This window comes from Hyperolius riggenbachi, chromosome 2, assembly GCF_040937935.1.
Source record: "Hyperolius riggenbachi isolate aHypRig1 chromosome 2, aHypRig1.pri, whole genome shotgun sequence".
NCBI classification, from domain to species: Eukaryota; Metazoa; Chordata; class Amphibia; order Anura; family Hyperoliidae; genus Hyperolius; species Hyperolius riggenbachi.
In genome coordinates this window covers 91,150,972-91,165,391 of record NC_090647.1, presented here as the reverse complement: position 1 = coordinate 91,165,391, position 14,420 = coordinate 91,150,972, and the positions used below count along the sequence as shown (strand labels likewise).

The 14,420-nt window shown below is 44.6% G+C and overlaps 1 protein-coding gene across 3 annotated transcripts in view; it reads right to left on the bottom strand.

The window, feature by feature from the left end:
- FRY (FRY microtubule binding protein) overlaps positions 1-14,420 on the bottom strand; it is a 578,021-nt gene that overhangs the window by 521,975 nt on the left and 41,626 nt on the right. The window contains exon 1 of one of the 3 annotated variants that reach the window (XM_068267045.1): positions 3,872-4,057. The exons of the other annotated variants lie outside the window; for them this stretch is intronic. The gene's annotated coding sequence lies outside the window, so the exon portion shown is untranslated. Of the gene's footprint in view, positions 1-3,871; positions 4,058-14,420 lie in introns of those variants that run through there. 3 annotated transcript variants of the gene reach the window in all.

Here is a 14,420-nt window from a genome sequence, read left to right as displayed (position 1 = left end):
ACTTAATATATACAAAAAGATTACAAAAAACAAAGTAAAAATAGTTACAAGATAAAAGTTACAAAGATAACACACACGGATATTTGCGTAAAAATAAACGGGGGAAAAAAGAACGTTACCAGCTTAGGTTAGAACGTTGTTTGACGGGAGGACGCCGTTTCGACCAGGAGTCGCGATCATCCCTAGCTATTCGCTACCTCCGAGAGAAGACCCCGGTGGCTGTCCTGGGCCAGCTTAAATAGTCCGAAGTGTCCCCTGGGGCATTTAATGTCCAGCCCCCAGGAACTAATGCAGTTTCCCCGTTTGTGACATCCCCGAACGCTTGTCATAATCTTTCTTGTGATATGCAAACTTCAAAGGGGTTCCTGCTTTAGCTTCTTGAAGTTTGCAGAATTCAATAGGTGAGATTGTATCCTATCAGACATCAAAAAAGCTTCCTCCACATTATTTCCTTGGGTAAAGTGTATATTAGCACTAGGTGGCCCAATGAGAATCATCCTGATTCTCATTGGTCCAATTAGAATCATATGTATCACACGTTGCCGACCAGGCTTAACCTTGTTGTACACACTATAGTTAATTAAAACATATCCCTGGGTAGCAGTGTGTGTTTTATTGTATATCTGCTCACAGGGTTTTACTAAAGATTGTCCAGTGTGGACACTAATGTCTCACTGCATATCTGGCATATCCGATTGGTTCCAGAATATTGAAGGAGTAAGAGCTGTGGGATAGCTACACCCTACAACACCTGTGTGGGGGGGATCAGCAAAGACCCCTACAGCAACACTTACAGAATCAACCAATTACGGATAGAGGCAGCAGTGAGACAATTTGAACATTGTCCAACACACTGGACAATCTTTACCAAAACCCTGTGAGCAGATATACAATAAAACACACACTGCTACCCAGGGATATGTTTTAATTAACTATACAGTGTACAACAAGGTTAAGCCTGGTCGGCAACGTGTGATATATATGATTCACCTGTACAGTTATTTTTCGGTAGTGAGACATCCAATTAGAATCAGGATGATTCTCATTGGGCCACCTAGTGGACGAATGGGGATCCCCGGCAGGAGACTCAAAGATGATTTGCTGGGCTCCGAGAATAGAGACGGAGCAAGAATGAGCGGAGGAGTGGCGTGGGACATGTGGCGAGACGGGAACAATGGAGGTAAGTTATTTGCCGGGTCTTGCGGTAGCGTCGAGCGGCAGGTAAGGGCCTTGCGACGATGCACTGGCTCTTGTGACGAAGCGCGCATCTCCCAGGGAGCGAGGCTGCAGTGATGTGGTGCTGAAGGACAGCTCCCCAGCACTAATGCCTCGCTCCACATCGCTGGCCACACAGGAGCATCGCTCAGCGAATACCTAGTATTCGCCTGAGTTATGCTCCTTTACACAAGGACATCGCTCAGGTGAAACTGGCAATTGCATTTGCCGGTAAATCCTGAGCGATGTGAGGAGATAAGAAGCTCGCATGTTTTAAGCTTCTTATCTCCTCGAATTGCATATGGCCCCTGGTGTCTAGTGGACCTCTCCTTCCCCTATATAGTTTCCTGGTGTCTAGTTGCCCTCTCCCTCTCCTATACAGTTCCTTTTACCTAGTGCTTTACCCCTCCCCATATTGCTTCCCTGGTGATCTAGGGCTCACCCTCCAATACAGCTTCTCTGGTGGTCCTAAGTGGGCCAAACATAATGTAAAGTGGGGAAACTACCTGAGCGCCAAATCTGATGGCTCCAAGGGCCAGATTTGGCCCACGGGCCGGAGTTTGTCATGTGTGCTCTAAACTGATTTTGCAGCACACCTTTGTTTTCTATTGGAGCGCAATTGCTCCAAAAATGCTGTAGGACCCACAATTACTACCGGTATATTAAAGCACTGGTTTATCAACACACACAGTGAAAAAAAAAATTGGAAAAGTGAAAAATAACAAGACGTGGCTTTTTATAGCCGATTTCTCAAGTAGAAAAAAGAAAAACCTGGGATGTATAGTGTCAGGAACCGGCCCGCGGCACGCCTGCGTATACGGTTCCCGACTGCGGGTTTGACCAGACTGAGAGGGGAAGCAGCCTTAGTCAAGCTAAAACAAGGCTGGGACCCCTCAGAACACCTCTCACTGCCACCACTAGCGGTTCGCTAGACACTTCCACTCTGCTGTCGAGTCCTCAGCGCGCACTCCGCGTTTTCGTATCTGGGTCAGCTTTACGCTTAGGCCAAATACGGGAACGCCACGCACCCACACACACACACAGTTGCAATCTTACACTGTCGTGAAGCAAAGACCCACTAACAGTCGTTCCGAACGATACTGTTAGCCACTCTGCTGTCGCTACTCGCACTGGCGTTGTTCGTACGTTGGGTCAGCTGCGCGCTTAGGCCAACGTATGACAAACGCCCCCACACACAATGCAATTACAATTTCATACGGTAGTGTTGCTCAAGCGTACAATTAGGCATGAACTTATACACGGTTACACTTCAGTCTCTTCTAGGCTATGAGTGTTAGTTTAGTACGGCAGAAGTCAAACTTATTAAATAATAATTTAATATTCCAGAAAAACATAGAACAGTGCAGAACTTAATATATACAAAAAGATTACAAAAAACAAAGTAAAAATAGTTACAAGATAAAAGTTACAAAGATAACACACACGGATATTTGCGTAAAAATAAACGGGGGAAAAAAGAACGTTATCAGCTTAGGTTAGAACGTTGTTTGACGGGAGGACGCCGTTTCGACCAGGAGTCGCGATCATCCCTAGCTATTCGCTACCTCCGAGAGAAGACCCCGGTGGCTGTCCTGGGCCAGCTTAAATAGTCCGAAGTGTCCCCTGGGGCATTTAATGTCCAGCCCCCAGGAACTAATGCAGTTTCCCCGTTTGTGACATCCCCGAACGCTTGTCATAATCTTTCTTGTGATATGCAAACTTCAAAGGGGTTCCTGCTTTAGCTTCTTGAAGTTTGCAGAATTCAATAGGTGAGATTGTATCCTATCAGACATCAAAAAAGCTTCCTCCACATTATTTCCTTGGGTAAAGTGTATATTAGCACATACATGAAAAGATTGCCTGTAGACAGAGGCAGACAATCACACCTGGGACAGTAGATCAAAAGTGACTGCTAGTGGCTTAATGAGCTGCTTCCTTGCCTATTGAAGATGACTGGTCATATTCACTGAAGACCTCTTTAGATGCAAATGTAGGTCTAGTGACCCACCCACACAAATACATGAACAGTCCAGGAATCTAGCCTGCATATCTACACCTTTGACATACCACAGAAGATATAAAAATGGGAAAATGAAAATATATTACTGTATTATCCTTAACAGCATCAGCACCCCAATATATCTCCACATATAGATTCAAGACTAGAAAGTAAGTGCACTTTTTTCAGGTTTGGAAATTGATAGCTGGCTGCAAATTGAAATGAAAGGGCAATTTAAAAACACACTAAATTGTAAAAATGCTTCTGCAGACACTTCTAACACATTGTCACTGCCGGTGTCTGCCAAATGTGGGCAGCTCTGCCTAATGCGGGCAGCAGGGTGGCATAGTGGACAGCACTCTCGCCTTGCAGCTCTGGGTCCCAGGTTCAAATTTCAGCTAGGGCACTATCCGTACAGTTTGTATGTGCTCCCTGTGTCTGCGTGGGTTTCCTCTGGGCACCCCAGTTTCCTCCTGAAAACATACAGATAGGTTAATTGGTTTCCCCCTAAATTGGCCCTAGACTATAATGGACACATGACTGTGGTGCCGATTAGACTGTGAAATACTAGTTAGTGACATGACTATGTACTCTGTACAGCGCTTCGGAAGATGTCGCCGCTATATACAGTAAGTACTAAACTACTATCTCACTAACCTTGCGGCGCTCCTCGCTGTTCTCTGACATGACCCAGGGGAGGTTTGTGAACTTTGGCCAATAATGGCTCAATCCAGGTCGTGTTTGCAGGCTGTCTAATGTTCTCTGACAATCTTTTACTATAGACAGCCTGGGATTACCAGGCTCCCTGCTTCTCACTGAGCGTCCCCAGTCTGAGGTAACGCATTGTTTATGGCAAGCTTGTGGGCCAAGCCCATCCTGACTGGTGAAAGCATTCTGTCTGCAGCTCTGCTATTCCCAGCAGACTCTGCCTAATACTCCACTTTCATACACTATCTCTCCGCACTCTGAGGATTTGGTGTCAGAGCCTTAAGCCAAAATCCCTTTATTTCTGCACTGATCCACGGAACACGTGATGCGGCTTCTGCTGCTGAAACGGTTACAGCGGACTGTGGAGATCAGAAGCCCACAATAAACGTAGAATGAATCTGTCATGTAGTCTTGTGTCTACATCATCTGTGTCAGCAGCTTCATGCTTCTCCCAGCAATTTGCATTGAAATTGTTATGCAAAAATCATCTCCTGCGCTGACAAGCAGATCTGGGCTCAGCTTGGGCTCTTAAAGTGCACTTGATATGGCTCTTTACCCGCTGAGACCGAACAAATCTGGACCATCTGTGCTGCAAATGCCACCGAGACAAAAGGCTCCTCTGCAGATCCCCTCGCCACCCGTCCAAAAAGAGTTCACAGAACAAAAGCAGGGAAGATCTAAACAGACATTTACTTTGGAAGTCATGTTCTAAATTCTATAAAGCCTAATTACTCTATTACAGCCACCTGTTTTGTTATCATCCTTAAAGAGGAACTGTCACGAAAATCTTAACATTTAAAACACATACAAATAAGAAGTGCATTTCTTCCAGAGTAAAATGAGCCATAAATGAGTTTTCCCCTATGTTGCTGTCACTTACAGTAGGTAGTAGAAATCTGACATTACCGACAGGTTTTGGGTTAGTCCATCTCACCATGGGGTATTCTCAGCAAGTCCTTTATTATTTATAAAGACATTCCCTGAAAAAGATTTACATAAAGATGCTGGCCAGCCTCCCTGCTCGCTGCACACTTTTTTGGCAGTTGGAAAGAGCAACTGCCATTCACTGTGCTTTTGAAAATAAAGAAACCCCTGAGAACCCCCCATGAGAAGATGGGCTAGTCCAAAATCTGTCAGTAATGTCAGATTTCTACTACTTACTGTAAGTGGCAGCAACATAGGCGAAAAGTAGTTTGTGGCTCATTTTACTCTGAAAGAAACATACTTCTTATTTCTGTATGTTTACATGTATTTTAAATTTGAATATTTTCTCGACAGAGGTCCTTTAAGGCCCCTTTTACACTTGTACACTTTTTTGTGCTGCCTTTCCCTTTCTGCACGTAGAGTAACAAAAGTATATGGGGCCCAGTACACTTACTGTGTCATGCTGGAAGTATCCGATTTGCCGCTGACCCGCTGCAGAGTCAACAGCGATTACTGCATGACTTCCTCGCCAAAGCCGCTGTGGCAGAATGCATTGAAGTCAATGTGTGACACAGAAATGTTAAATTCATTGGTGGCGACATTGCGGCGTGCCTGCGAAGAACGATGCAAACATGAAAGGGAAGCCAGGAATCCCTGTCCAGCAGGGAGCACGTCACTGGCCGGGAGGGTAGCAACAGGCATGCGGGTGGCATATGAGTGCCATGCGGGGGGCAGTGCTATGAATATGACCCTGTTGGCACACTCTGCCGCAGGGTCATATGAATCTTTTTTTTTTTGCATTGTGGTCCAACGCAATGCTCCACTCAGATATAAAACCGACCTAAAGGGAACTTGAAGTGAGAGTAATACGGAGGCTTCCATCTTCATTCCCTTATAAACAATGCCAGTTGCCAGGCTGTCATGCTGAGCTTTTGGCTTTATTTTTCTTTTGCGTCACACACCTGCAACAAGCATGCAGCCAGTGTAGTCACACCAGAGTCACAGCATCTGATTTGCATGCTTATTCTGAGCCACTGACTTGAAGTATTAGAGTCAGAGCATCAGCACAGAAGTCAGGCAACTGGCATTGTTTATTAGAGATTGAAGATGGCAGCCTCCGTATTACTCTCACTTCAGGTACTCTTTAATGGTGCTCAGATATCAAGGTGGGCATGGAGCAGACTGAACTTTCAGAAATGACGGAAGGCAACAGCTACGGAAGTCTGTGGTGCACAACCTTGACGCACAGGCTGTTCACAAATATGAGCAAATATCATTTACTAAATAGATTGAATGTTTTATTCTCTCTGCTCAAAGGCAGTCTATTAAGTGTCCCAGAGTTAAAAGACATGAACTATTGACCTTTTTCTATCTCTCCCCTGCCCTCAGAAGTTATATTTTGCCAGGACAACTTTTATGGCTGAAATTTGATTATCAGTGAGGTTTACTATATTCCTGACAAGGTACCGACAAGACAAAAGCTATCATTTGCATGCCTGAAAATTAACTCTTTCAAACAGCAAAATAAAAAAGATAAACAGCTTGGTTATGAATATGCTGTGCACTGTACATACACGTGTTTATTTCATCATGTCGCGTCGCCTCGAGTACACTTTAGGTATAGGATGCTTTTACACTTGCCAATAGCAACAGAGCGGGTGCGGAACACACGTTCCCCACTAGCAAAATTTGTCAGTATCACACAATCAGTGCAAGCCTATAGTAACAGAGAGTGCCTGTTTCCACTAGGCTGTTTTCAGATCTACTCAACTGTTTTCTTTTTTATAAATTCTTTATTTTTAGAAAAATTTCATACCAAGTATTTGTTACATACAATAAACAACAAACATAAGCCACAACAGGGTGTACAGGGTGTACATATTAAAACATCCCATCGACAACGGATTTATAAACCACCTTTTCCTATTAATTATTCAATTCACCTAATGAACCTCTCTGCTTGGGTGTCCACAATCTTCTTTTCTTTAATCTAAAGAGCCCATAAGTACACCTCTTGTTGTACCTTCCACTCATTCATTTCTCATCTAATCCACACAACCCATTCTCACCGGCTTCCTTTTCCTTTCTCTCTTTTCCCATCATTTTTCTCCCCATTTATCCACCGTCCTGGATCCATTTCCCCTTTACCATCAAACTCTTGTATACTTCAGTCCCTTACGCCCATGGTCAGAGATACCCCATCACCTGTCTGTACTCTAAGGTCTCATTAAACCTGTCCCATTTTTCCCACGTCAGTTTAAACTGCTTCTCTTTCTTATTTATTGAGTGGGTCAAGCCCTCCATACGTTGTATATGATGTATCTCTTGGAACCACTCTGCAATCCGAGGAGTCAAGCAGGACCTCCAGTGTCTCCCAATTAAAATTCTGGCCGCATTTATCAACTGGCAGCATAAAGTTTGCCTATATTTACTAACACTCATTTCATTACAGTGTAATAAAAATAAAGCTGGGTCATCTGTAGGTTTCATATCTGTTAATTTGCTAATATAATATTGAACTTCTGTCCAGAATCCTCTTATCTTTGAGCAGTTCCAAAAGATATGGAGGAATGTACCCTCACTCTCGCCACACCTCCAACACATCCCATCCAAATCCCCGTACATCTTCTTTAACTTAACCGGCGTAAGATACCACCTTGTAAATATTTTATAGCCTGATTCATGAATCCTTGCTGAGATCGATGCTCTATATGACAGTTTTATTATCTTCCCCCATTGCTCATCTGTAAAGGAATACTTTAAATCCTCCTGCCATTTCAGCTTTAGTTGGATGGTTGGGTCTTCCCCCTCAAGCAGTTCTCTATAAATTTTTGTTAAGGTTTTCTTAGTTCCCTGTGCGGAGTCACACATCTGCTCAAACCTTGAAAGATCTCGGCCAAAATCCTCCTTCCTTCCTTTTGATAATGTAAAATGTTGGAATTGCATTAGGCTCCACCATTTAATATTTGAGCCTCTAAACTCTTCTTCTATCTCTTCCGTAGACTTCCATTCTTCTCCCTTCAGTAAGGCTCTAGCTCTTATTCCCTTCCCAGTTCTGAGCTCTCCATTCTCTTTTCTATTACATCCCAACACGAATTCTGGGTTATCCAGAATTGGCATAAGGGGGGATGGGTTTGGGGAGAGAGATTTTTTATCTCTAAATTTTTTAAATATCTTGAGTGTCTGGTTTATCAGTATACTTGCTGGGTGCCTGCTCTTGAAGGACCCTGAGAACCATAGGACGTTATATAATGGGAATTCCACCGTATTTTGTTCAATATCTACCCATAATTTCACATCACCTCCTCTATGCCAGTCCACGGCCCTGGTCAGGACCGCCGCGCTATAATACAGGTATGGGTCCGGGACCGCTAGCCCCCCCTTATTCTTCGGTTGCGTTATTGTAATAAATTTTTGTCTCGGGGGTTTATCTTTCCATATAAAGCGGGTAAATTCCCTTTTGAGTTCTCTAAAATACTTCATGGGTGCTGGAATTGGTACAGTTTGGAATATATATAAAAGTCTAGGCATTGCATTCATCTTTAGGATATTAATTCTTCCTATCATTGAGACCTTGATCTTTCTCCATTTTAATAGGTCTCTTTTTAAGTTGGCCAGGATTGGACAATAATTTAACTGATAAGTTTTTTGAATATCCCCAGGTATATTTATTCCCAAATACGTAATCGCCTCTACTCCCCAACGGAATTTGAAATTCGTTTTTATCTTTTCCTTCTCCGTCACAGACATATTAATCCCCATTGCCTGACACTTATCCCAATTGATTCTAAAATTTGAAAGCTCTCCATATTTCACAAATTCCTTCATTAGATTTGGTAAGGAGATGTGTGGACTCCGCACATAAAACAATAGATCGTCAGCAAACGCTGCCACTCGATGTTCTCTCTGCCCTATCTTAAAGCCCAGGATATCGGGGTTATTTCTGACGGAACACAGAAACGGTTCTAATATCAATGCGAATAGCATTGGTGACAGTGGGCATCCCTGGCGAGTGCCATTATGCATCGCCAGGGAATCAGAAAGCGTGCCGTTGACCCTTACCCTAGCCGATAAATTCTCATACAGGGCAAGGATCCACGCCCTCATATTCTCTCCCAGGCCAATATGCTGTAATACAGCCTTTATAAACTCCCAGCCGACCCTGTCAAATGCCTTCTCAGCGTCCGTCGACAACAGCATGACAGGATCGGCTGAGGTCCCAGCCCACTGCACCAGATTTAATGTCCTCATAGTGTTATCTCGTGCTTCCCTGGTAGGGATAAACCCCACCTGATCTGGATGTATTATTTCCTGTAGCCATGGCAGCATTCTATTTGCTAGTATTTTTGCATATATCTTAAGGTCTACGTTTAATAGCGATATTGGCCTGTAGTTTGCACACTGGGATGGATCCTTGCCCTGTTTATGTATAACTGCTATATGTGATTCCAAGGAATCCCTACCCCACCCTTTCTGATCCCCCTTCCTATCTACCAGGGCATTTAAAGTTGACACCCAGTGGGGTTCTAAGTTTTGGAAGAATTTCTCAAAGTACTCTATCCCGAATCCATCAGGGCCGGGGGCTTTCCCTCTGGCCATACTTTGCATGGCTCTTTTCAATTCCCGCCCCGTAATTGGTGCTTCCATCTGTTCTATTTCTGCTTTAGTTATTTTCCCCAGTCCACAGTTTTCTAGATATTGCGTAAGCTCGTTTTCCTTTAGTTTTGTTTTCCTTAAATTATATAATTTTTCATAGTACTGTTTAAATAATTCCGCCTGTTCTTCATTTTTATGATGTTTAGTCCCACCGGGGTCGCAAATGTATGGGGTATAGTTTGCTGTTTGTTGGTCTCTTAGGGCTCTGGCCAGCATCTTACCTGCTTTGTCTCCATATTGATAATAATATCTTTTACATCTATGGGCCGCATATTGTGCCTTTGTAAACATCATTGATTTTAATTTCTCCCTCTCTGCCACCAGTCTCCCTTTTATTTCATGTGATAGGGTTTTCTTATGTATCTTTTCTAGGTTAGTTATTCTTTGTATACACTCCATCATTTCTTTCTCTCTTTCTTTCTTGATTCTACTCCCCTCCTGTATCAAAATTCCTCGAATCACACACTTGTGTGCTTCCCATATACTTACAGGTGATACATCAGTGGTAGTGTTAACTTTAAAGTATTCCTTTAATTCCTCAGTTATCCTTTTAGCAATATCATCCCTACTCAGCAAGGAGACATTCATTTTCCAATTATACTGCTTTTTACTCTGATCTCTTAGTCCCAACTCCAGGAAGATTGGGGCATGATCTGCCAGCGTTACCACCCCTATATCTGTATTTATTCTCTCCGAGAGGAGACTATGCGAGATCAGAAAATAATCCAATCTCGAATATTTGTCATGCGGGTTTGAGTAAAAGGTATAGTCTCTCTCCTTTGGGTGCTGTATTCGCCAAATATCTATCAATTGTGATTTAACCAATCTTTGTTTACATCTCCGTATTACCCCCTGGGAGAGACTAGATCCTCCCGTAGATGAGTCAAGATCAGGGTCAAGGACAAAATTGAAGTCTCCCGCTATCACTCTCGGGCCATCCGCAAATCCATCCAATGCTTCCAAGGCCTTGTCCATAAATGCCCCCTGAGCCACATTCGGGGCGTACACTGTACCCAACGTTAGTTTTTGTGAGTTAAAAGTTCCCTTTATATATAGTAGTCTACCTTCATTGTCTATATATTTCTCTATGTTTTCTACCTTGACCTCCCTTGAAATTATTATTGCCACCCCCTTAGTCTTAGTATCCTGGGAGTTGCTATAATAAGAGTATGGAAATCTTTTATCCGTTAATTTTGGGTGTATTACTCCCTTCAGATGTGTCTCTTGAATAAACGCTATATGCACATGGGATCTATGGAGAAATTGCAACAGCATTGTCCTTTTTTCAGGGATATTTAAGCCACAGACGTTTAGGGATAAAAATTTAAGTTGGCTCATTAATCCTATGGTTTTCTTTTTTAGCTAAGGATGGCATCCAGGACAAGGTCTTGACAATAACATATTCAAAATAAAGCTCAAAAAAGAAAGCCCTTTCATTCATCCACACATTCTCCACACCTCTCAACTCACACAAAAACCACCATCTTAGTGGATGTAATCCACTATACCCCCTAAGGGGTTTCTTGAGAACATGTCTCTTTCTGGGGAGACATCCACTGCTCCCTTCTGGACCTTTTTTCATGGTCCCTGGGGTAGATAGCACCGCCACAACCTGCCGCACACCCGCCCCCCCAACTCCTCCCCCCTCCCTCTGTTATCCCCCCCCCCCCCCGCCCCCGGAGCCGGCCGTCATCCCCCTGCGGCATGCGCCCGACAGGTGCCAGCCCAACCTTTACTGAGCACCCCCCAGGCGCAGAGCCACTACGGGCCAGTCGCCTCCAAGCCACCACCCCCCTTCCAGGGCACGGGCCGGCGGGGGGGGGGGGGGGGGGGGAGGGGGAAAAACATCCTTCATAATTCGTCCTCGCTTTCATATTCCCTTCTCTGTCATTACATCAACAAAATACATATCCCTGACGGAGGTACATCCCGCCCCGGAGCCTAGATCTCTAATCCATTAGCATCTAAAAATAGCCATTCTGGAAGGGGAGGGGGGGGGCAGCCCCCCGCACGGGGCCCCCGGGGGGACGCCCGCCTCACGGGCATCCCCCCGGGGCCCCCGCCCGGGGGCCGCCCCCCCCCCCCCCCCCACAGGGGCGCGGGGGGGCCCTCCAAACACAGACCATCATCACAGACCACCATATCCAAGCAAAAAGAATACAAATCAAAACATTGATTAGAATAAATTTCTCTCTCTCCTCCCCCCCCCCCCCGCGTATGCGAGGGGGGAGATAGGAAGAGAGAGAGAAAACAATAAACAAAAAACAAAAAACAAAAACACAGCAAAAGACAAGCAATATTGTGCTCACTATATACATTCCCCACCTCGCGTTATTTTAGTTAAGTTACCATTTTATGTTTCAATACAATTTCTTTATAATTTCAATACAATCTATTCTCAAGTCCATTGTATAAATCCTTAATAAGACCTCTAAAATGAGGATTAGATTCTATATTCCTATATTGATTTCTATATTTCCTATCCTTTTTAAAGTGCAGCTCATCTTCATTTCCATCTTCAACCACATAATCACTTATATTATACCTTTATTCACCTTTCTATTCTCTCGCTATCCACTCTATCTCGTCCCCCCCACCCCACCAACACCAAAAAAAAAAAAAAAACAAACAAAAAAAAAGGATTGTTCTCCAATTTATCACTTGGTGGTCTATAGAGGTTCATCTAGCATCGTCATTAGACCAATCACCTCTCCCTTAGCGCAAAAAGTCACCCCACCCCCCCCATTGTATTCAAAGCGACGAGTCATCAAAACATATATACTTCACCATCTCCGCACTCCCAGTTCATTTCAGGGGTACATCGTGTATTTCAAGATTTTTCTTTTCTCCTGTCCAGGAATAAATCCTCCGGATCCCAGTCTGGCAGCTCAATTTCCGGCAAATCCAGCACTTTTAACATCTCAGGTAGATCTCTCGGATGTTTTAAGGTGTATGATACAGGCCCCCTTCGAGCTATCAAGGAGAAAGGGTACCCCCATCTATATGTCACCTCTGCCTTCTGCAATATCTGTAGTAATGGTCTTAGTGCTCTCCTCTGCTTTAGTGTGACTGGTGATAGATCCTGGAACAGCGTTAGCGGCTTCCCCTCATGTGTAAGCTGTGTCTGTTTGCGGGCTGCGGCCATTATACATTCTTTGTCAGAGAAATAGTGCAGCCGGCAGATAACATCTCTTGGGCGCAGTTCATCTCGTGCTTGTGGTTTTAATGTCCTATGAGCTCTGTCCATCAACAGCTGCTGGTCTGGTTCTCTTCCCAAGGCACTATTAAACACCTTCTGCAAGGTCCTCACTATAGCTTCAGGTCCCACTGACTCAGCTAGGCCTCGGACTCTAATATTATTCCTGCGAGATCGATTTTGTAAGTCCTCCACCTGAGCACACAGCGCTCCCTTTAGTGCTTGCTGCTTTTCATTCTCCTTGCGCAGGTCAGACACTTCCTTCTTAATGCGATTTAGCTCTACTTCCATCTGCACAATTTTATCTTTGGTCTCTCCCATCTCAGTCTTAATGGTCTGGACTTCCTGTGTAGTGACTACCAGGAATCTGTCCATCTGCTCCACAAGATCTTGTTTTGTTGGGAGATTTTTCAGATAGGTCCAAATCTCTTCCAGCTCGCTTCCCTTTTTTTTATGTGGCTGGGCATGCTTCGGGGAGCTCTCTGCTGTCTTTTCCGCCATCTTAGTAGACCCAGGGGAAAAGTAATCAGCTGCCGAACGCTGCGTACCTTTATGGGTGCCTGGCTGGGGCGATATCGGTGCAGCACTTTCCGCTCCCCTCTTTTTGGTCCTGCCGGCCATCAGCTGCCCACACGCACACCTCGGCTCCTTCCCCCGTCACCAGTAAGGATTCTCCGGCTTTCTCCGGCTAGGCTAGGCGTACCACGCTAGCGAGGACTCGCGTTAGCAAGAGGGAGAGTCGGCGGGACCGCGCGCGTGCGTGCCTACGTCATGTCGTGCACTCTCCCGCCTACTCAACTGTTTTCTGTGTCCTCGGTCGCCATCGGGTCCTCGACGTGCAATGACCACTGATGTGCTTACAGACCAGCGACTGTATCAGAGTCCTGGCAGTACCACAAACTGACAAAAGACCAATAAGAATCCTCCATAGCATCAGGGGGGGGTTTTCATTGGTTCACTGAGTGCTGGACCAATGAGAATCCTCCCTGTTGCTAGGTAGGATTCCCATTGTTCTATGATTTCCAATGATCTATCCAATGGTATCCCTATGTTTCTGCAAGAGCTCTGAGCTTGCCAGCCCTTGTCCATGCGCCCAACAGCGACATTAGCAGGGCAGAGGCCTCTAATGGCGGCAGCAACGATCATAGCACCCAACTGCCCCGTTTTTGGAGGGACAGTCCCTCTATGGGAGCTATGTCCCACTGTCACTCTTTCTTCCTTTTTTGTCCCTCTTTCAGGACTGATGTACAGATCTGTATAAATATATGTATTTTTCTACTGAAAAATGTGTTTCATTGATTCTAAAATGTATTCCCATCCTTTAAATTGTTATATTTCTTATTTTCATGTGTTAATATGAAGGAAAATGAACCAGGATAAAAAGGGCCAGTGTGGGATTATAAGGGCTGGTTCATGGCAATCGCGTTAGGGCCTGCGATCATGATTCGGAGGCAAAATATTTCGATTTCAGCGCAATTTTGCGCTTGTGATTCCTGTCAGTAGAACAAAAATCACAGCACAATCACCCCAAAGACTCTGCATGCATCGCGTTTGCGATTGATCGAAATTGCAAAAGCCGCAGTGTGAATGTATTCATAGGGGGATACATTAGTAGCAGCGATTTGCTGGTCGCCCGCGATCAGCAAAGCGCTGAAAAAGCAGCAAGTGTGAACCAGCCCTAAAGCAACATATGTTTCTTATGAAATGTTTATGGTATGCATG